General features: G+C 36.1%; 1 long non-coding RNA gene across 1 annotated transcript in view; it reads left to right on the top strand.

Annotated features, from left to right (window-relative positions):
• The window catches only part of LOC144365598 (uncharacterized), a 150,571-nt gene that overhangs the window by 84,333 nt on the left and 41,723 nt on the right, over positions 1-24,515 (top strand). The window lies entirely within an intron of this gene.

A 24,515-nucleotide genomic window follows, 5' to 3' on the forward strand; every position in this document is an offset into this window, starting at 1 on the left:
TCAGCTATTGCTATAGATTCATTTCCACTTTCTACAGTTTTATTTAATGGAATCACATAATATACTCTTATTTTTTCTGGCTTAATTTATTCAATGTAGTTATTTTGAGGTATATCCAGGTTGCTAGATGTATCAATAGCTTATCCCTTTTTGTTTATAAGTGTTGTTCCATTGTGTGAATGTTAAATTAAATTTGACTAAAACTTGCCTCGGTATGTGGAGAACTGCGACCTAACTTACTATATAAATAAACTGCAACCTAACCTAAGAGTATAACAAATAGCAGAGTCTCAGCCAATCACAGTAGCCATCCTTGAGCCAGTCACAAGCTGCCAACTGATCAATGTCTAGTAGAGGCAAATGCCTCATCACACCATGTCCACATACAGCAAACGCTGAGCCTTAACCAATCAAGCTGTTTCTATATGTCACTTCTTTTTTCTGTCTATAAATACTACCTGCCCACGAAGCTGGGTAGAACTCTTTCAGCCTCTACTGGTTCAGGATGCTCTCTGACTCATGAATCATTCTTGCTCAAACAAATTCTGTTAAATGTAATTTGTCTAGTTTTTCTTTTAAGAGATATATTTCACTTCAATGGGCCTTTGGATTGTTTTAAAGTATTGACTATTACAAATAAATTTGCTGTAGACATGGACATGGACTTTCTTTTCTTTGGGGTAAACACTTAGGAATGGAAGAGCTGATTAACATGGTTGATGGGTGTTCACATTTTGAAGAATTCAGTAATCTTCTTTCCAAGGTGTTTATACTTGTATTTCTTCCAGGGGTCTATGAGAGTTCAAACTCCTCCTCATCCTTACCAACACTTGATATTTTTAGTCTTTTTCACTTTAGACATTCTTTATCAGTATGTAGTGATATCTCATTCTGGTTTTAATTTACCTTTCCCTAGTAGCTAAATATTTTGAACATTTTTTTCAGATGCTTATTTGCCATCCATATATTTTCCCTGGTGAAGTAATTATTTATTACTTTGCCCATTTTTCCAGTAGGGTTATTCATCTTTTTATAATTGAGATTTTAAAAAATGTTTTTTATCTGTAGATGGACACAATACCTTTATTCATTTATCTTTGTGTGGTGCTGAGGTTCAAACCCAGTCCCTCACACATGCTAGGTGAGTGCTTTACCACTGTCCCCAACCCCAGCCCCTATAATTAAGCTTTGAGATAGTTCTTCATTACATATTCTGGATTCAAGCCCTTTATCAGGTGTATACTTTGTAAATATTTTCTTCCAGTTTGGTGTCTTTTCATTCTTTGACAGTGTCATTCATTTAGATAAAGTATTATTTGTTTTAAAATTTCTTTTATGGGTCACATTTTGGATATTGAACCTTAGAAAATTTTGACTGGTTCAAGATCCCAAAGATCTTCTCTAAAGATTTTGTTTCTAGAAGTTGTTATACATTTAGGAAAGAAGTCATTTTTAGTTAATTATTTAAATATAATATCATGTATAGGCAAAAGTTCATTATTTGACATGAGTATTCAATTTTTCTCATATCCTTTTTTTTCAAAAAGCTTTATTATCTCCATTAGGATACATTATCTATTTTATGTATTGTTGGGTCTGATTTGATAAAATTTTGTTTAAAATACAGTGTTACTTTAAATCATGTTACTTTAAATGATGTTAATTTGTTAAAATATAGTAAATATCTTAAACAAAATTTGGACCCTGATTAATTTTTGAATGGTTCAGAGCACATATCTTAGAATCTTTAGAATTAAAAAAAATCTTTAAAATAAAGACTGGTGTTGAATTTTTATAACATTATATCTGTATTATACCAGAAACCTTCATGAACTCACTTATTCCAGCTCCTCATACATTCCATCAGATTTTATATATTTTTAATATATGTATATATGATCACATTATATATATATATATATTATATATATATATATTTTACTTTTCTCTATGAATAAAGACAGTTTTATTTCTTTCTTTAATATGGGCTTCTGTTATTTTTCTTGCCTTTACTTTTCTGTTGTTTACTTGCCTTTACAGTGTACAATTACTTACAGTAATTACTTACTGGTTGTGTCACTCTGTGTTCTCATAACTTAGGTTCAGGTCACCTGTCATATAGTTCAATTGCATGTAGAGAACCCAAGTCTCTCATATGAACTTATGGTGACATTTTCAGATTAGATTACTGTTGCTAGTTTACTGAATTCATACTCATTAAGAAATAACAGTCAAAATTGATTGCTTTTAGAACTTTTCTTTTCCTGGTTACTGATAGGCATCTAGAAGCCCACAAGTGGTGGGTATTTAATGTACAGTGAACTCCTGGTTATTTAGGGTTGTGCTACTTCTGTTCTTTTGTCCTTGTAAGTAGATGGGCATACATTTTATATCCATCTACTCATAAAAATGGAAAAACAGAAGACTGGAAGTATTTAATTCAAATATTAACACAATTGATAGAATCATGAGTGATTTAGTTTTTTTCATCTTTTCTGTGATTTTAATTTTCCATAATAATTATTTCTAATTTTTATAAACAAAAGTGTTTTTTAATTCCTATTAAACACTATTGATCATCATGATTAATAATTGAGTCCTTGGTTAGCCCACATACTATAGCCAATTAATTCCTATCCTATGTTGTTCAGTTTCTTCTAGAAGTCTCCAGGGAATAAAAAAATTTGCCACATCCATACATTGGGTAAAATGGTAATTTTGAGTACAGTATTAAAATTTATCAAATGCCATTTACAGAGCAATGTTTTTTATATTGATGAACAATTTTTAAAGAATGTAAATACTAGAAAGCATACTTTCATCTATAGGATATTATACATGATTTAATATTCTTTTACAATTCTTATAATTACTAAAAATTCACTATAGTATATAGAAATTCTGATTAAGGAAGTGTTAGTTAATAAAATGCTACATGGAAACCTTACTGCAATCCACTTTGTAGTAAAAATATATCCTTGAATTTGTATCATACTATTTCCTTAAAATATGTAATTATTCATCATAGTAAGTATAAAATACATAACAGATTTGAATAATAAACAGACACCAGTGTACACACTACCAATACTTTGAAGTTCCCTGTGCAGCCTCTGAAAATTATATTCTCTTCTCTCTCATCTAGAGACAACCCAATGATGAATTTTGTGTATAACATTCCCCTCAATTAATTCCTGTTCTATGTTGTTCAGTTTGCTTCCTAGATCAAGTTAGATCACATATTTATGTTCCTAAACATATATTACATGCTTTTGAATTCTGTGAGTTAATTATGTATGTGCTTTTTTCCCTCTGTGTTAAGTGTGTGACATTCACCTATGCTGATTATTTAGCAGGAGTTCATTCAGGTTTTACTGCTGTTCAGTTCTTCATTATTGAATAGACCATATTAGGCACTTTAGAAACAAACACGTTTTAAAATTTTTTTATTAATATCTTTAAAATTCGTCCAAGTTGAAGTGCCTTAAAAGAAACCAAATCATTTATTTTTTGATAAATAATATAGGAAAAGTGGCTTAGAGCCCAGCCTTGGCTTCACTGGTGAGACTTGGTACAGGTGACTTAACTTCCCTGAGTCCCAGTTTTCTCACCTATGTTATGAGATAACAATTGCACCTATCTCATAGGTTGCTACAGTGATTGAATGAGATCAAACGTGTGAAGTATTTGAATCAGTTCCTTGCTTATTTTTGAGTGTTCAGTAAACATCATTCACCATAAGGTACAGGATAAAACAAAGTCTAGTTGTTTCTGCAGAGTTAATCATATATGGTAAGAATTTTCAGCTACTCAGGAGAAAAGCATTGTTCCTAATACTTCCAGGGAAAAGGTGACAATTCTTAGCTCTTGTTTGTCCTGCCTGTGACATTAAAGATAATCCTAAATGTTCCACAAAAGAGAGAAAAAAAGGATTAGCTTTAAGAAAGGATATATCTCAGAGGTCCAACCCTTAAACAAGAGAGATGAATATCTTTTAGCTATAGACTCCACATGGCAACTCCATTAGGATATAAATTTATGATGTTCTCTAAAGTAAATTTATCATCATGAAGACCTCCAAGTGAATTGAGAACTCAATGAATAATTGGAAATTAAATCATCATTTTTTAAGGGAATGAAGCCAATTTATTATTAAAAGATAACAGCCACCTCTGCCTCTACCCTGGAAAAAAACAAACAGGAGGAAGAAGGAGGAGATAATTTCTCTAAAGTACTTTAAGAACCCAAATCCTATGTGGAACATACCTTTTGACTATAGAAAACCTTCATGTAACATTTGTACAAGTAAAATGAACATTCTTTAACCATCCCACAAATGGAAAATAAAATTAAGGATTTAAAAAAATGTGTTTTTATTAGTAAATTGTAGTTATACACAAAAATTAAGGATAAAAGTGAAATCCTATAACAAGTCTCACAAGTGGTATTTCATATATATATATATTAGTTGTTGATGGACCTTTATTTTATTTATTTATATGTGGTGCTAAGAATCAAACCCAGTGCCTCAGACATGCTAAGCAAGTGCTCTACCAGTGAGCCACAACGCCAGCCCCAAATTTGGTATTTTGTAATTAACTTGAAGATAATTAAATTATAGAATGGAAGAGATCATATGTATCAGGCATGGATTACTATATGGTTCACTGAGAGACTGTGAGTGATATGATCTAGAGACTGAGCTTCCATAGGTTTGTAGCCCCAGGCTCAGCATCACGCTTGGTGCATTGACACACAGATGGTGTCCAGTGAATGATTGTGGAATAAATAAATGAATAAGCAAACTCCTATACCACTTTGAAATTATAATGGTCTCAATTATTTTAATCAGTCTTTCAAAATACATTTCAATGCTTGCCAATTAATGATTCTTACTGGTAGGAAGCTAAGTTTTATACCACACTCACATCCCAATGCTGTATTCAAGATCAGTGTTTCTCAACTTTATTAAAAACAAAGGTCATCTTTTTCTAGCAAACAATGCACAACGAAGGAGGAGGAGGAGGAGGAGGAGGAGGAGAAATTATCATACTTTTTGTATTTGGTGTTAGGAAAAGTACAATAAATTTGAGAATCCCTTAAAATAATTTATTGGCATACAACCTTACTGCTCTTCTCACAGGGTTGGAAGCTCACAAACTAGAAATAGAAGTTCTAGAGTTTCTTCTTGTATTCTTGTTTTAAACAGGAGAAGGAAATGATTGCTCTGTATCCCCTATATGAAAATCTTTAATGTGATGGCCCATCACTGCATCAATCAATCTCAAGTGTTTTTAAACTTTAGCAAGCATGAGTCCCTTTAATCTTTCTCCCAGCCTTTATTTTCCAGCACTTTTATTTTCCTAGTCTTTTCTGAACCTTCTCCAATGTTTCCACATTTTCAAGTTGCAGGAGCCACAGTGGTCACAGCATTCTGGTAGCAATCATTTAATAAGTGTAACAGGGTGACAGCTTTCTTAAAGATATGTATTTCCAAATATAGGAAACAATGAATAAAAATCCAAATACAAAATACATGTCACTAAATTGTTACGATCTGTAATGTTTTAGTGAAAAAGATATCACAATATAATCCATAAAGTTACTGTATTTCTTGGACCTTATCTCTCCCATACTAGTGTTAGTCTGCTGTGTAATGGGATACACAGTTCATGTCTCTAACCCATAAAAATGCAGGAATGAGTCCCATATGTACCTTTGCCTATTCTTTATGATGGAGACTCTGATTAGCCTCTGGGCCACACAAGTTGAGTTAACGCTTCGTTCCAAACAATTCTGTTATATTTCATTGCTCAGACTCCCATTGGCAGACTGCTAAAGTGAACAAGTTGTTGCTCTCCTTACTTCTTCAATCCAACTACAGTATCCTGGAGTATGTTCTTGGGAGCTAAATGATCACTTCCTCCCCAAGTCTTTAAAAGCATTAATAAAGCACAAATCATGTCATTTTTATCAGTGGAAGTGGGAATTTTGAGCTAACTAGAGATTTGCCAAAATCCTCAGTTTGCTCCAAGTTGATGTGGTAATTTATCTAAACCCTTAGGGCCACTATACTGTGAAAGAAGCAAGGAATGCATGTTCTAGGGTTTTTATTCGAGTTAAAGCTTGAGAGTCCCAGAGGACAGACATGCTAATCATGAGCTAGCAGCTTTCTCAATCTGATTTTCTTTCCACCAACACTCTCTGACTCAATCAGAGTTTCACAGAAAGAGCAACAAACTTGAATCACAAGATGCATTCATTCCTGGCTTTCCCCCTGATCATCTGCGTAGTTTTGGGCAAGTCGCTACCTCTCTGAGCTTGTTTTCTCTCCTCCAATATAGGAATAATGATGTCTGCCATAAGAGTTATTTTGAGAATCAAATGGAACAATGTTCAAAGACATGCTGGTTAAAGTATCAAGCAGAATCCAAACGTAAGCTAGTATGGTCACTATCAGCAGCAGTTTCACATAGCCATTGATGTTTTACACCTGATTTTCTCTATTAATGATTCTACAAAGGGGTTGGCAAACCAAGCCAGTGGGCCCAATTCAGCTCAGGGTCTGTGTTTCAATGGTCTGTGTTTCAATATTCTGTGAGCTAAGAAAGTTTTTTTTCTTTTTAAATACATTTTTAAAGGGTTTAAAAACAAAACAAGGAGGCAAACAAACAAAAAAATAATTATAAAACAATGACCCTGGGATAGAGACCACATGTCAGCTATAAAACCGAAAATCATTTACCATCTATCTGATCCTTTACAGAAAAAGTTTGCTGACCCTGAAAATAGCAGAAATGTCACCAGAGTTTACATTCATGACATCCATACTAACTTCTGCATGTACCACCCTCTTCTTAGATCTCTGCTTCATTGCTGCAAAATCTCTCCCTGTACATCCATTTGCTATGGATGCAAATAGGCTATTTTGCTATCAACTGTGTGAGCACAAAGATTCTTTAATCACATGTGGAAAGAACAAAACAATTCTCAGATTGAGTGGATTAGAAGGCCAGCAAATCCATGTGTTCAAATTGATCTGTGGGCACAAATTATTTGAGAAAAGACCAAAGGATTTCACATTTCATATTTTCGTCTTCCCCCTAGTAATCTGCTGCAAATAGAATTATCTCATCTCCCTTTTACTCCTATCACCACAATCTTCAAAACCCTTTAATCCAAACTGATACTGGTGGCAAAGAGCCTCTGACATAATTAAATTGAACCATATGAATCTGGATCAAGATTAAGAAAAAAATTAAAGCATTTATTGTGTTGAAATTTCTTATGCCAATTTTCTGCTAAAAAGGAGGATTCAAAAGGTCAAGGATTTTGCAGCACAGACTTAGTGGTATATTAGTTACAGTAATTCAGCCTGAAAATTCCAGCAGAAATAAATACAATGGAATGTCATGAATTACAGGAGACCACAACTTTAATCAGCTCATGGGAAAAGAAAACCATGCATTTGCCTATTGACAGTTGATAAACTGAATCCTGAAGTTTGTTCAGAGGCTGAGGAGTGCCAGGGGCTCCCTATCATTGCTATTATGCTGAAGAAAACATTTTTGAGCTTCCATTTCCCTCTCTTCCTCACTGTAATACGAAGGCCACAGAACAGAATACTATTTGCATTCTTTTTGCAGATATTCATTATATTCATTTAGTGGGTGTTCTCTGAGTCAGACAATACTCCAAAGCATGGGAACCAATATGGTCAGATGATAAGTAACAGAATGATAGAAACCTTATGGATTATTTTGCTCTAATTTCAGAGGCAACATTATAAACCGTAAAACAAACTTGAACATTCTTATGTTACAGATCTTATTTATACCAATAATGGCAGAAAACTCATAATTGAATATGATGCTAGAGACACATAAATATTTGTTGAATAAGTTTTATCCCCAAAATCTTATACAGTTCTTGGGCTTTTATTGAAATACAGTATTCAATTTCACATGAGTTCTGACTCGGAAGAATGATGTCCAAGTTTATGAATTCATTAGCTTCTTAAGATTAAATTGTTAGCAATGCCAAAGGAATTCTTCTTTTCTTTTCTTTTTTTTTTTGTGTGTGTATGTGGGAGTGTTACTGAATGAATTGATTTTAAAAGTCATATAGAAGAAAAATACATGGGGATAGAGAAGAACATTTTTGAAAAAGGAAAGTAATAAGGTAAGAATTCCCCTTTCACATAGGAAAATATACTCTAGGGCTGTGGGGATTAACACAGGGAGAGGCCAATAAAGGAATCAGCAGTTAGCTCAATGAAACCGAATAATCTAGAAATATACCACAGAATATGTGGGAATTTATTCTCTATATTTTTTTTAAAAAAAGGATATTTCAAGTCAGTAGATTATTTGGAAACAAATGGTAGGAAATGGTGGGGAAAACGGACCTTTCACAAACCACATGTAAAATAATTGCCAGACAATTACACATTTTAAATGTAAGATGAGTGAATGAAAGATGCATTTTTATGATATTTGAATGGTGTCATTCATGCCAACAGATGTAAAAGGGACGATGAAAAGATTTGTTGAAAGTTCTAAAGTGTTTTATCATAAAGTTACCATAAACAAAGCTAGGGAACAAAAACTTGTAAACAAAAATAATTGCAACACATAACAGAAAGATGTTTTTCTAAATATGTAAAGATCTCTCACAGATCAACTAAAAGAACAAAAGATGAACACTATGATAGAAAAATAAATAGGCAAAACCAATGAACAAGTCACAAAAGAAGTTCAAATGAACTGTGAATAGATGAGAAGATTCTCAGATTTATGGATAATTAGAGATACATTAGCAAGGAGAAGATACAAAAACTTTGCCTTTATTTTTATTTTTTTAAGAGAGAGTGAGAGAATTTTTTAATGTTTATTTTTTAGTTTTCGGCGGACACAACATCTTTGTTGGTATGTGGTGCTGAGGATCGAACCAGGGCCGCACGCATGCCAGGCGAGCGCGATACTTCTTGAGCATGTGCACATCCCCAGCCCCAACTTTGCCTTTATTTAAGGCAACCTGAAAGTATGGACAAACTTTAACCCCAAACTTTTACTTCTATAAACTTAACCTAAGGACATTATTTGTCAAATGCATAATGAAATATAAGGAGATGTATTTATACATGGTAATAACAAAAACTTGGATAAAACTAAATTATCCATAAATAGAGAGTGGCTTACCTAAATTACATAGTGAGATACTGCATGCAATCATTTAAAAGAATGATAGATTATATAGATAGAGACAGAGAATGTTTAGAATTATGTTCATTTAACATCAACACTTGCTATCTATGTGGTGCCATTTTTTTGCCATCTTTGCAATCACCTGATTACTTGATTAAAATAATGATGTGCATGAGTCATTTCAAAACAAAAAAATCTATATTATTTTTATAGAAATATATTCATGATTTTGTAAGTGAACAAATCATTAAACATTATATGTATTATGGTCTCATGCAAGTAAATGTGAGGATGGGTACAAAACAAAAAGAAAAGAAGAGGCTTCAAGGAGATACACACAAAGAAGTTTACTCTGGCTATCTTTGAGAAGGGTGGATTACAATTTTTTTAAATTAAATATTTCCTATTTACTTCTGAATACTTTCTTGTCTTTTCCTTTGTTTTAGTTTGAAAACTATAATTTTCTTATAATAATAAAAAAATAAACATTTTTTAATTTAAAAAGATGGAATATTTTAATTCAAAATGAAGTAAGTATAAAGGTGTTGGCATAAAGTAGGTCTTCATTAACTATTTTCACGTGTTAATTTTTTAAGAAGAAAGAACCTGGAGGGCAAACACTAAATCACCCAGAGGCTCAGCACTCCCTTCTGCTTCCCTCCTTTCTGTTTGCTGCCCAAATGTGAGATGTGGATGGCATTACCAGCCGACCGACTGAGTCAGTGCAAAGAATGAGAAAATGTTTCTGTAAGGATATAGTTTTACCTTGCTCCTTCTTTAAATGAGTAACAATTGTAAATTAATAAGTGACAAACTTTCTGATTATATACTGCTGCTGTCCAGGCCTTCCTGTAACTCAGGCCAAATTTCCATTAGTTAAATGGGAAACATCTTCAGAAAAGACTGAAATTTTGGCACAAGAATCTCTCTCTCTCTTTTTTTTTTTTTTTTTTTTTTTTTTTAGCATGTTCCTTCCTGGGTAAATTATTTTGTGAAAGAATTAATAATTAGCTCCATGTCTGGAGTCTTGTAAGAAGGGCTGCCCACAATGACATCTATGATGCTAATGCTTACTTATTTAGGCTGTTAATAAAGCCTACATGCTCAGTATCCAGTCACCCGTTAGACAGACCTCCTTCACAGACACCACTGACGCTTGGAGAAGACTGCAGCCTAAGTGTATGTTGTTCCCTTAGAGAACAAAGTGAGTTTTGAATTGCTACCGAGTGTTGTTTAAATTCCTACTCCGGCTATTTTTAAAATGGATATCTGGCTCAAAAGAGTAGTAATTTCTCTGTTCTATTTTGTAAAGATAGACATTGGCACCTCTCTGACACCACAAAATTGAGCCAAACTCTACCGTAAATGGCCTTATGGAGATGGTAGTATGGAAACAAGTCCAGGTGATGGGTCTCCATGGTTACAATAATTGTAACTGACCTGACCTCATTGGAAAAAAATGAAGTGTGTTCTGGTCTAGTATCAACACAGCTGCCCTCATTATGTTAGCAATAATGAAATGCCTTTGGTATGCTTTCTGTTGTAGTCACTAAAGTAAGTGCAGTTGGCCCTCTGGAGCCTCAGTTCTAAATCTTCAGGTTCAATCAATTGAGGATAGAAGTTATTTAAAAATAAATTGTATCTGCATTGAATGTGCACAGGGTTTGTTTTGTCACTATTCCCTAGATAATATAATATGAATTATTTACATAACATTTACATTGAGTTAGGTATCATAAGTAAACCAGAGATGGTTTAAAGTGTATAGGCACAAGTTTGGTAGGTGATAGGCAAATACCATACCATTTTATATCAGAGACTTGAGCATCTCAGATTTTGGTATTTGAGGAGGCCCTGGAACTAGTCCCCTATGGATACCAAGGAATATATGTATAACAGAAACACACACTCCTTAGGAATTGATTGGTGTTACCCAAATAGAAAAATATCAGGAAAAAAACAAAGGTATTCAATCTTCATCTTCTTAGAGGGTGGAAGTGTATACGTGCGTAGATTCTAGTGGAAAGTGAAAGCATACAATGAGGAGATTTGAGAACTATCTATTAGGATGGAGAATAAAAAAAATGAACTAAGGCTATAAGAATAATGTTTTATAAGTTAAGCAAACAAAAGAGGAAGAAGGGATAGAAGAGGGGAGAAAAGGAGAAAGGAGAGGAAAAGATATTTTTTCTCTCCCCCAGTGGAAAGATCCAAGAAAGCAAGATTTTGTTTGTTTTTAATGGAACACTTCTCTAAGCCAGAGACACTGCCCTAAAGCAACCACATTTATTAACTATTCATTTTAGACTGTGTTTTATCAACCTCAGGTAAGATAAAATATTCAAACTTTGCTAGACTCCAAAATTCATATGTCAAAAAATTTCAACATCTAATCACCAATGATAAAAAGTTGATAAATAAAATTTTGGTGCTAAATTCAAAGCAGAAAGCATGTTTTGAAACATTTTTAAGTAGTTGAGAAACAATGCATATGTGCTACACATTAGAGTTTCTTCAGAGTTGTCTTTCTTGACTCTGTATATTAAAGTTTGGGGAATCTTATTTTTAAAAATATGACTTTAAAAAATATATCTTGTTGCTTAGCTGATTTTTTTTCATTTATGTACTAAGCCCCTGTTATGTAACAGCCCTAGAGTTAAGAGCTCAGAAGATAGAATTTTGAATAAAGCAGAGCCCTTACCCTAAGTTGCTCACATATTAATGGGGAAAACAAAATCATTAATAGATCATTTCAATCTTTTTAATAATTTACATCACACTATAGAATGCCTTTTTTTTTCACTATCAATACTTCAAGATCTTGTTTCAAAAGTAATCAACAGAAGCCTTCAATAGCTTCCCTGACCCCATTCCTACACCTCCATTCTTTCCAAAGTATTGTTTCTCACAGAACATGGATTCAGCATGATACATTTTGGTTGATTTTATACATACATGAATCCTGGCTAAACTAAGAACAATCTGCATACAGATGGGGTCTAGGTATCATTCATTCTCTATCAGTATCGACATATAATATACACATAATAGATACTTCCTAAATTCAACTGAATTTCAGTAGTCCATTCAATTCCTAGAGTTCTGGGTTATCCCTTTGATTACATATTCCCTTCAAAGTAGCCATACAAATTTACGATGGGCCAAAGAACTTGGAAAACTAAAAAATCAGTTTTCTACAAATTGAAACTGACGTAATACCGTGTGTGTGTGTGTGTGTGTGTATGTGTGTGTGTGTGTGTGTGTAATTTTTTTGTAATAATGAACAGACCTTCATAGCATTAAGGGAATAAGTGGATGCTAAGAATTAAAGTAGCCAATATTACTGTAAGACTTCAATCAAACGTAAAATATAAATTTTTTTCTCACTGCACTTTAGCTGGTGGTGTAAGTCTTCATTTTTAATCTTCTTAAAATTGTTCTAGAAAAGAGTTACCATTTAAGTGACTTTTTGTTAGATAAGTTCTAGATAATTCTTTTAAAAAGAAATTCTGTGTTGAAAATATATGCCCACAAATGCTTATTTTTGTATACTTTAAAAATAATTTCTTATGTGGGTCAATTGATAGAAAATCAACAGACTTATAAAAAATAGCCAATTCACAGAAAATCTTTTTTCCTTCATTATTCTATTCTGATATCTCCACAAGCTCTGGCCTGTCAGGATTACACAACTCTTATTTACATGGATAGTAAAATTTGAAGGCTCAATTTAGGTTTTACCAAAGTTTTGTTATACTAAATAAAGACTTTGAAAAATAAAGAGTGACAATTACTTTTTATTATTAGATTATTTCATAAAAGAAAAACATAATAACATAAAATATAGACTGCCCTACTAGCATAGACAGACATTTAAACCAAATAAACTTCTAATTTTCAAAAATTTGCTTCATATTTTTTACTTCATTTTCCTTTAGACAAATGAAAATTTTGTTAGATAAACAGGGTCCACATCTGAAGTCTGTATCATTATTTTTCTTTTCCACTCATTCTTGCATCATTCTGTCTTCCAATAAAGTCAAGAAAACCCCCATCACGTCCCAGTACCATAGTAAGAATATTCACCTTGTGTTCTCACAGTACCACTGAAACAATCTGCTTCTAATAGAGGCTTGCTAAGCAATAGTTTTATTGTAGTAGATCAAATTAGATAAATATTAACAGTAAAAGTTGATGATTTTAATGGATTTCACAAAGAAAGTATTGAGCCCATAGCACTATCAGTTTGTTTAGTGTAAAAAAAAATTACAATTTTTCAAAGTATGATTTTTAGGTATGCAACTGTGCATCTGTGATAACCACATACTCTTCTAGAAGAATTAAAGTACTAGAACGTATCTTCCCTTCAGAGACTTAATTTTAAAAATCTATTGTTGTTGGAGGCAATATCTTTACCCCGCACATTGAAAAAAAAAAATTCAAGCAGTACGAAAGAGCATATGGTGAAAAGTCTCCCTCCTTCTTCTGAATCCCAGTTGCTCAAATCCTCTCCCCAGAGATAACTACGGCAACTATGGTTACCAGATTTTTCTGTATCTTTCCATAGATAGTCTATGATTATGCAAACACATATATCCCCCTTTTTTCTTTTTACAAAAAAATGGTAATATACCATATATATGGTTTTCTCTTTTGCTTTTTAAAGTTAATAATTTATCTTAAGGTTGATCCACATTAGCAACTACAGGTCTACCTCATTCATTTTAAAATCTGTGTTGTATTTCATTGAGCACCAATATGCAATTTATTTAAACAATTGCCTCTTAAGGTTTTATATAGTATTTTGCTATTTCAAACAATAATACCACCAGTATCCTGGTACTCACCTATGTGTACACATGCAGAGTACTCTCTTGTAGGAAGAGTTGCCAAGATCAAGAATGTGTACGTTTCTAGTACTCTCCCTGCCTTTCAATATCCATTTGGAGATTTAAAAAGAGCCTTCCTGTACACCACCTTGCCATTTGGCTTTTCTCCAGACTGGCTGACCCTAATCCCTATATCTCAGTGGTTCTTAACCAAGCTGCACATCACAATCATCATGGGATTTTCAAAAGACACTTGACACCTTCTCAGAGATTCCGCTTTAATTGGTGACTGTACTATGTAGATGGGGAAGTATAGATTCCAGTCCTCCTGCTCCTTCCTAGCATATCCTTCTGTTTGTCCCAGGAAGAAAGTAACCCCCCCTCCAACAGTAGAACAAAATGAACAAACAAACAAACAAACAAACAAAAACAATAAATAGCTCTTGGACTCTAGTTGAACAGTGTTGACTCATTTATAAGAGGTCAATTCTTTATAGACTAAACTATTTATTTACACTGGGGCAGAAAAGGGCTCCTCCATCTTTCTCATTGCTCTTAGCTCCCTCTTCTACTTCTCAACCAGTTCACCTGAAATAGTCCCAAAGATGCTCTTGGATCCTCTACTTTTTTATTAAATATGGGCTGAAAAATCGATATTAGTAGAAATCAAGAGCAAAATCAAGAATGAGGTACAAGAGTCCATTCTGACCTAACCCCTTACCACATGGTTCTTATAAATCCTTGGTTTTCTTATTTTTAGTTTTATTTTTGTTGGTTTATAATTTCACTGTATCTTGCCCTCCTCCTTTTCTTTTTCACAATTCTCTTGAAGGAAATGTGTCACTTCTTTAATCTAGGTAGAAACTCATGGGGATCAGATATGACTGAGTTTCCAGTCTGAATAATTCCTTAACTTTGGTGTCCCATAGGATGAAGGTGTTAAGGAGTTTTCCTGTGTTCACTGATGCATCTAAGGTCACTGTACTTGGACAGTCATTCAGAGTTAGAAGCTCATTGGCTCCAGAGAAAAGCTGATGAAATACGTAACCTTTTGTTTTGACTGTTCACTCACAGATGCCGGAAGCTCTAGTCGGGGCGTCTTTATAAGGCTGTTTTATAACAATTAAGCTAGCTGTGGTAGGAAATTAGTTCCAGCATGTTTTATGGGCAGCTACAATTTTGGTTCAAAGGATGGAGTGCATAATCTCAGTCATTCCAAAAGGGAACTATTACAGACGCATTCCGATGTATTTCCATCTCGTGGCTCTTTGAGAAACCACTGACACTTCACATCTGCATGCTTACAACAATCCTGGATGGACTGGGAAGGGATGGGGATGGGAGCTGTTCTCTACTGGGAGCGGAATGAAGCACCCTTCATATGACAAGCCAATCCCATTCCATTAAATCATAAAGCTGTCTCCCCTCTGTGCATCCCTTACGAACGGCTGAAGGAAAATCGTGGAATTGCTAACACTCACTGCAGCTGTCAGGAAATGATACTAATTAGTTTAATTTGCAATAACACAAGCACTTAACTCTCCAAATAATCTAAGTTAGTAAGTCAGTTTTTATATTATGACAATGACATGTTTAAGAGGCGAGGGAGCACTGCTTTTTTGACCTTTGACACACATTTCTGATAAAGGAGCACATCAAAGATGTTTTGTTTTCCTTCTCAATTATTCTTTCATCTCTTTCCGTGGAAATTATTTGATAAACGAGATGGGTTTGTAGCTGAGATTGAAGGACTATATTTGTAATAAGAAACCATTACTGTACCAAAGTGATGACACCTCTCAGTTCGTGAAACCCCCTAGAATTCAGAAGAGTTCCTATTTTATTCTTTTCTTCCTTTGCCTTTTTTTTTTTTTTTTTTTGTGACTATCAACTCAGGAGAAGGAGCTGAAAGGGTGAGTTTCACTTTCCCCTCTTATTTCATTTCCTTTCTCTGATTTCAGCCATCTCAGGCTGCTACTGTTTCTGCTCTTCTCCTGACAGGCAGATGTTCAGTGTTTCTTTCTACTTTCCCTTCTCCATGCATTCGGTATCAGCATCATTTTCACCAAGTCAAAGAGGAAAAAGCTCTCAAAAACATTCGAATACACATTAACTGGTCTTGAACTGGGGTCTCCTGGGGTCCCCCTGAGTTGGGAGCTTGCAGCTGGACGTGCTTTTCTGTTTCTTCCAAGTCACTCTTTCGTGTCCTAGTCATTTTCATTCCACACCAGGCCAGGGGTTTGCGGCTGCCACAAAACACATGAACAATTCCAGACCCTAATGGAATCCTTGTCTGATTAACCACTTAGAGCCAGCGTGTTAGTCTGAGAGCAGAAATTCCTGCCATCAGGTCGGTGGGCTGAAAATGGCTTTATACAGCGTTGGCTATGTTCATCAGTGCCTCAGTTTCTCAATTTGTGTGTGTGTGTGTACACTTACATACTAGATTTCATTATCAACTTTGACATGGGTCTGTTGGAGCCTGTTAAGACTTTAGAAAGAGAAGACTACAGTAGAAATTTTTCTTGCTATACAAATGGGCAAAAACTTGTTTGGCCTCTAAGAGAAATTTTATTCATAGCAACCCTTGTTTGAACTCAGATACTGATTTTTAAAAAGAAGGGTTGAATTTGTTTTCCCTTCCCCTCCCAATTGTGGTTCAGAGGTAGAAGTGAAATGTTTGTTTTTTTTTTTTTTTCTGGAAGATTTAATCATAGTCAATGCAAGTTGAATTTAAGATAAAACATCAAAAGGCTGAAGGATACCACTCTGTCATGTCTTGCTTTTAAACTAATTACCGGGGAAACTAGAACAAGTTTTATAGTTTCAAAAGTCTGTAACGTGAAGGTTGTTTATCTAAGTGATGCATAATGTTAATGTCAAATCTAAAAAATTTATTTCCAAAAATAAATCAGATACCCTTGCAATGGGCGATGGTGTACAATGTCTAGGAAAGGGCATTCAAATAGATGCTAAATAATTTTAGCATTTGCTCAATTTGGGGAAATTCTACCTCACTGGAGCATGTATCATTGAAGCCACCACAGTTAACATTCTGTCAATGTTTCCATCATAAATAAGCCTCAGTGTTGAAAGCTTTATAATTTGGTTATAAAAATTTGCTTTCTACTAAAATTTGACAGGATACACAAGATCCAATTGTCCCAGAGAAAGATTGTTTTAAAAACATTTGGGAGGAATAAATAAAGAAAGATTAACATATTGTGAAATGAGAATCAGAAGTTTTATACCATATTTTTTTTAGTGGTCTAAACAGTGACATATTTAGATAAATCTTGGCCCCAAAGTGAAATTTTGGAAAGAATTTACTTATCCACTGGTAACTGCTGAATAAACAGAACTCCAGTGCTCCCTCCCCCACCCACCACCATCAACATCCAGACATCTTAGGTGGTATTCACCAGTAGAGACACTGTGCAGAAAAAGCTGTGAAGCTCTTTTTTTTTTTGATTTTGTATTCCATTGTCTATTCTTTTCTCAAAACATTGTCAGTAATTTACATCAAGGACCTGGGGTGTTAATTATCACTAGGTGTAAGGGTAACTCTCCTAAGGTTACTAGGTTTATCTAAAATAAGTGGGGGAGAATTTTTTAAAACTGAACAATAGAACAGAAAACAGGTTGAGCAACAGGATTCCAGGAATGTAACCTGGGTTCTGCTGGCTGGCTGTGTGACTTTAGGCATGCCATTTAATCTCATCAAAGACCCCCTCTTTCTCAACTGTAAAATGTGGGTGCTGACATTCCAGTTCTTTGTTCTTGTGAACAAATTTTGTTGTCTTAGGTGAAAAGGGCATGGTTTATGAAGACTCTGAGTTCCTGCATAACAGTTTGCAAATGCCTCCAGTTGAGTTATCAGAGCCTGTGGCATCCAAAATGGTTTAGGGAGGGCCATTCTCTTCTGGGACCTCCAAGCTTTATAGGGAATGCTTTGACTTTAATGATAAGTATGGCTGTAATGATTGAGCATTACTTATGTCTGCAAACTGCATATTTTAGTAAGCACTTTTTTTTTTTTTGGTACTGGGGATTGAACTCAGGGGTGCTCAACCCTGAACCACATCCCCAGCCCTATTTTGTGTTTTATTTAGAGACAGAGTCTCCCTAAGTTGCTTAGAACCTGGCTTTTGCTGAGGCTGGCTTTGAACTTGCAATCCACCTTCCTCAGGCTCTGGAGCCACTGGGATTACAGGTATGAGTCACTGCACATGGCAAGTAAGCATTTTGAATATGCAGTGTAATTCCCACAAGGCACCAAGGACACAGTGTCTCTGTTGTATAGATGGGAAAGCTGAGATCAGCCAAACTTAATGACATGGGCAACATGGAAAATGCGAGCATATCCTTTCTCCACACACTGCTTCCTGACTTTAATTTCTCTGAAAATGTTCTTTTTAAACTAATAGGACTTAATGCCAGGCACAGTGGTGCACACCTATAATCCCAATGGCTCGGGAGGCTGAGGCAGGAGGATGGCAAGTTCAAAAAGCCAGCCTCATCAACTTAATGAGGCTCTAAGCAACTCAGGTAGACCCTGTCTCTAGAAAACATACTTTTAAAAGGGCTGGGGATGTGGCTCAGTTATTAAGGTCTCTGGGTTCAATCCCCAATACAAAAAATAAAGAGAGATTAATAGGACTTAAGGTTTATGGCATACAGATGTGTATGCATACAGTAACCTGTAAGCAGGCTCTTTTGTTTTTGTCCCATGCTTCTGATATAGTCATAAGAGCACAATGTCCCCCACTCCACCACCCCCCCCCCCCGCACCTCAGCCTGTTGATGTTCAGATCTTGGAATCAATGTCCAACTGCAGCCTATTTAACTCCAGCTGCCAGGAGGCTCTTTCTCTCTTTGGCTTTGCAGCCTCTTCAAAGCAGCCAAGAAATACAGAAGCTCTTAGATTCTTACAGCTAAGTGAGCTCTTCTGACATTATTTAGGCCCAGACTTTCAGTTTCCAGAAGAAATGAAAACCCCCAAAGACCCGAGAGTTCACCCAGCTGGCTGGTGGGAGTACTAAGACCAGAAGCTGATTTTTAGTGCCAGACTCAGGGGGATTCCCACGACTCCACAGCAGCCTTCCCATCTCACTTAACAAGCCAAACAGACCTTTAAATGAGGCCCACCTAGGGCCTTGAAGACAGGCAGGGGTGGCTGTGGTTTCTGAAGCTGTCTCTACTCCAGTCTTCACACATATGAATTCATCCCTCATAAGCAACCCTCTATTTGTCTTAATATTAGTTCCTTTCTTCTTCTCTAAGTTCTGTACTTTTCCCTGCTTGTTTCTGTCCCATTCCCAACAGACACATACACACGTGACATAGTGACCTCTTACCAACATTTGCAAGTATTCCTTATCTCTTTAAGTCGGACATATGTAATTCCCAATGCTCTGATCTCTAAAACATGAAAGAAAAACAATTCTTAATTCAAAACAGCCGATTGAGGGCTCTTCATGTTCAGAATAAATGAACAAGCTCTTTCTCATCCATAATACCCATGTGACAAAAAGTTGAGTTACATGACTTTTTCAGGTTATAGAAGGACAGACAGGCCAGAGGGATAGGGAAGCACAGTAGGGAGAATGAAGACCAAAGAGCGAGCTGTCTCCTGCTTTTCATGGTGAATGAAACAGCAACCCTATCTAGCATGCAAGATGGACTTCAATATTTCTGGTCAAATATTCAAGGTCTTGATTTTAAAGAGAAACAACAACAAAAAGAACAATACATTCCTTTACCAGAAATATTCAGCAGTTTTGCATCATAAATCAGTTGTTTGAAACAAACAAAAAAAAACTAGCTATTATCCTCTCCAATTACAATAGCAACCACAATAGTATAGTGAAACTGACATTTTGGTCTTCTCCGGGGGGGCAAGGCCAGACCTGCTGGGAATGGTACCCACAATGGACTACATTCTGGTTTTGCTTCTTTAATCCATTTTTATTCAGAACCTGCTATGCTCCAGATAGCATCCCTGTTTCTGAGCTCTATCACTTGTCTTTGTGATTTCGTCTGCACTTCAATAAACAGAATTCAAGGATTTGGAGGAATTAAAGAAGGTCATGGAACCAGCCAAGTAAATTGAAGAAAATAAGTGATGTGTTGATTACATAGACTCTTTCGAAAGACAGGGCTATTCTGCAGCACGCATGTGACATACGAAACACCATAGGATGAGGAATCTCAATGCCACCTTAACATCCTTGATTCTCTGAGTGGCACAGCATTTACCAAGCTCGCTCTGGGAAGGCACTCTGATGAATAAGGTGAATATTGATGGGATCGAGTTCTTTTATTGTCTTTACTTTAGAATACAGACAATTCCCAGGACACTTACCAAAAAGGAGACCCTGGCAACTGGTACCATATAGCACATAACCTGTAGGTCAGGAACTTGTAATAGAAAAATAAGGGGTAGCTTCTGTTGGCTTGTGGGCTGTGGTAAACGTGTGCTCTGTGTCCTGTATTGTGGGAACTCAGCTGGGGTATCACGCAGTTATTCTCAACTTGTACCCTAGGGGCTCTTTAATTGCAATTCGGTAACTTAACTGGTCCACTTTCAAAGCAGAAGCCACTTTGCCTTTTAAGGCACACTGATGATCTCTATCTGTCACTCTTTCCCATTCACGGAGAGCAGCTTTAAGGCTAAATGTGTTTGTTCAAAATGCACCCCCTTCCCAAGTCACCAGGGTTGCTCACTATAACCAGTAATTTAGAAACAATAAGAACACTTTTCAGTAGAATTATAATGCGGTTGTCTGATACCCAGAATGCCCCCTTGTCAAAGCTTCACTTATAATCAACATGAGAAACGCAGGGTGAGTTGGCAGTGGCCTTGGAGAAAGGGGTGGGTGGAAGGGGAGTTTGCGCCACATCAGTGCCTGTCTGATGGAACTTTACTTTTTCCCCTGCTTGAATACATCAATAGAGCATTATCCCAATCTATGCTTCCCCCTCCCCAACATGGATTGCTGTCACCTTTCTTGGCACGAGAAATCAGGAACAGATGTGCTGGGCCTTGAACAAGAAAACAGAGATCATAGGGTACTTTGTAATATGCTCAAAACTTATCCTAGAGCTTAAAGACAATTAAATTAAACTATGCTGGGCTTCAAGCCTCAACAGTGTCTAACACTTTGGAAAATTCTGCCGCTTGGTTTTAATAAGTATAGATTCTAAATGTCCCTTAAAATAACTTACAATAGTTAGATTTAGTCTGTAACTCACATTACAATTAAAACAGAGTACGTTGTTATTTCAATGGAGTATATATTAATATGAGACATAGGCATTCAAATTTTTATCTGTAGAGGTCTGAAGGTTTGTAAGTTTTTAAAAATGTCTCTCACTAGAAGCATGAAGGACAACTCTGTTTAGATTGTAGGAGGCCATGCTGGGGAAGGCTGGGAACTGAGAGCAAGTGTTAGGTTACTCTTGTACAACAACAGGGTTTATTCCCACCTGCGTGGATATATGCAGTTCTGGCCACTCTAGCTCAAGAAATAAAAAAGACTGCAAATTTACTGGATATGGAAAATAATCATGATTTCAAGAGGTTTCTTTGCTGAGCTTAGACTACAAAAATAACACATTTCTCTATGGAAAGATGAAAGCTGAAATAATTAAATTGAAAAGTATCAACGCCCGTTTGCCTAACCATAGATTTCTAGATCTATGGGAAGAATAGCTTTGGATCAAGCAGAAAGAAGTTCATGTTTAATAATGAAATTAAAAAGCTTCTCATCAACAGTATGTGAAAAGCCAGTTTATTCAGAGAGTTGAGGGGATCATGGACATTAAGTTCTAATTGGGTGTAAAGGGATGCCCGGGAATGTCTTTATTTTTCTTGATGTAATATCAGCACAATAGCCTCTGACACGCCTATCAGAGAAGCATTAAGGGTCTAACCTAGGATGGTATTTCTCATGTTCCTATGACCTTGAGGCGGAGAAAGGAGGAGTCATGTGATTGCACTGAGCTGTTAGGCTAGGGTCATCTGGAAACCATAGGAGGTTTGGGAACATTTTCTAGCAGAAATAGAAGCATCAATATAATTATTACATTTTTGTTATGATGGCTACCATTATTTCCCTTATAAAAAGAAATGATGCCCAGATCTAAAAAATTTGACACTAAGAACTTCTATGTAAGAATTGGAGGGAAATGTACATTTTAGCTAATGCATACATGAATGCTAAACTAGAATAAAAGCTTTGGTACCCTTTTCTTTGTCATAATCCCTGTAAGCCTATAGGCCATTAATGCAAACTAAAAGTGATAAGGACTAAAAGTACATTGTAAGGCATCTTCAAGGATAACATGAACCTTGTCCTTCAAATGGCCTTTTGTCAGATTGGATACTGGCTCAGTCCTAAGTGGACTGAGCCATGGGTAACTCTGAATGTCTTAGCTAGAGGCTACTTTAACCCCTGCATTCGAAGAAGAATGGGCTCTCCAGACAGTTCCTGGCTTCTGAGGGCTGGAAAAAGGGAACACACAGTTTTGCTGTGGCTTCCCCTTACTGAGGGCTTGTTGGTGTATGATACCACAACCACTGCAGTATTGGACATTGTCACTAGAGCTCCTCAGTGGCAGCTATTCAGGATCACATGCTGAGCCAGGAAAGGAAAAGTTATTAATGACTTAACTAGTTACTAAATGAGCCTTGTCCTGCTTCTTCCCCTGAAAGTAAGAGGCTGTGTCTAACATGCAGACTGTGGGTGAGAAGGAACACAGCAACATATTGGGAACTGAGGACGCTAAGCAAGGTGTTCCTCTACCCCTCACCTGTCCCCCAGGAGCAGAAGAGTAGTATGAGTGAGGCCAAAAAAGTATTTTTTCCCCCTTGAGTTTGAACTTCATAATGTGATCATTTGGAATCTATGTACTACTACCCTGGGCCCCAGGGTATTAAGGATTAAAGATTTTAATTTGTGAAGATGTTTGTAGTGACTCTGAATGCCTCATTTTAGGAAAGTTATAGAAGTTGAACTTAGTGGTACTAGGACTCTGGGGTCCCCGTGACCTGAAACCCCTGACCTGATTCACTTCGCCATTCCAGTGGGCTGTCTCTCCTGCTATGTGGCCTTGCAAACCAAGGCCACTTTTGACAATTGCTAGGAGAGAGGGGAGAAAATAGTCCATACGATAAAGCGATTCCTCCCCCACTAAATGTTAACTAAAAGTACCTTATCTCTGCTGCTGCCCTAACTACTCACTAATTCTGGTACCAAAGTCATGCTGTTAAGGAAATAGCTGATTTAAACAAAGCAGGAGTATTTTTAGAACAATAAAAAAACCTATTCAGGATATCTAATTATGCAAACTGTGAACAAGAAGATGCTAGTCTTGCATTAGCTGAGACTTGACTCTTGTTATAATTTGCTCTTTTCTCGCAGCAGAAAGCGTTTCTTTTTTGTCACTTGACTGCCTTCGCGTGGCTTGGTGCTTTTGCCAGACTCTGCGCAGGTCACTGCAAAGTGTTTCTGTTGCTGCGGTGGACTGCAGTCTGGGAGCGTGGCGGGATAATGTATTGTAATGCAGATTACGGTGGTTTGCTGCTGCGTGATTCACAGATATGATTACATCTAATTTCAGAAATAAGTGGAACCGTCTGCTCTTTTGTGTTAGCTGAAAAGCCGTTCGACGGCATTCAAATGACTGCTGCCTCTGCACTTAGAAGAGGAGAAAAGAAACCCACCCGGTGTCACAGCAACTTTTCTCACTGCACCCCCTAAACCTAGCACCATACTGGCTTGCATGAGAATTTTACCTGTTTTTCTTTCTTTCCTCCAAAAAAAAAAAAAAGTTCAGTCCGGTGTTTTGGGGAGTGGGAGTATTTTGTTTTATTAAATTTTCTCATCTTTTACTCTTCACGTTTGTTTCCCTCGCTCTTTCCTGTGGTTCCCTGTAACAATGCTTTTCAGGCTCTTTGAAGAAAACATTTCCATGTAAACCTGCAGTGACAAGTTCCTAAAGAATGACTTCGCATCTCGATATTGGGTAACTTTATGGGAACTGGGGATAATGAGGGCCTTTGCAACTGTGGAATGATCAAATTTTAATTGTTAATCAGATCTGTTTAGGCAGTTGGCTTTTATCAATTTGTAGGTTTTCCCTTAACCTTCCAGCTGCCTGGACTCCACTTCTAAGGGAGGCGATTCCCCCAAAGCAGGCGAATTGTGCACATGCTCTTTCTTTTCTTTGACCACACACAGTTCTCTCCCCTTTATGAAATCAGCCTCCCCCAGTTTGAGTTCGCATCCCCTAATTATGTGCTTTCTCAAATGTTTGTTTTCCGTTGCTCTAACTTTGGTTTTACATATCTCTCTAAAAAAGCCCACAGAAACAAGTTAACTATACTTTTCATTCCAAACAGAATTTAAACCTAGGTAACAAGCCCTTTGGCAGGAAAACAGTGGGATTTCCCAATGAGCCACATGAACGCAGAGGA

The sequence above is a fragment of the Ictidomys tridecemlineatus genome, chromosome 7, assembly GCF_052094955.1.
Source record: "Ictidomys tridecemlineatus isolate mIctTri1 chromosome 7, mIctTri1.hap1, whole genome shotgun sequence".
Taxonomy (NCBI): domain Eukaryota; kingdom Metazoa; phylum Chordata; class Mammalia; order Rodentia; family Sciuridae; genus Ictidomys; species Ictidomys tridecemlineatus.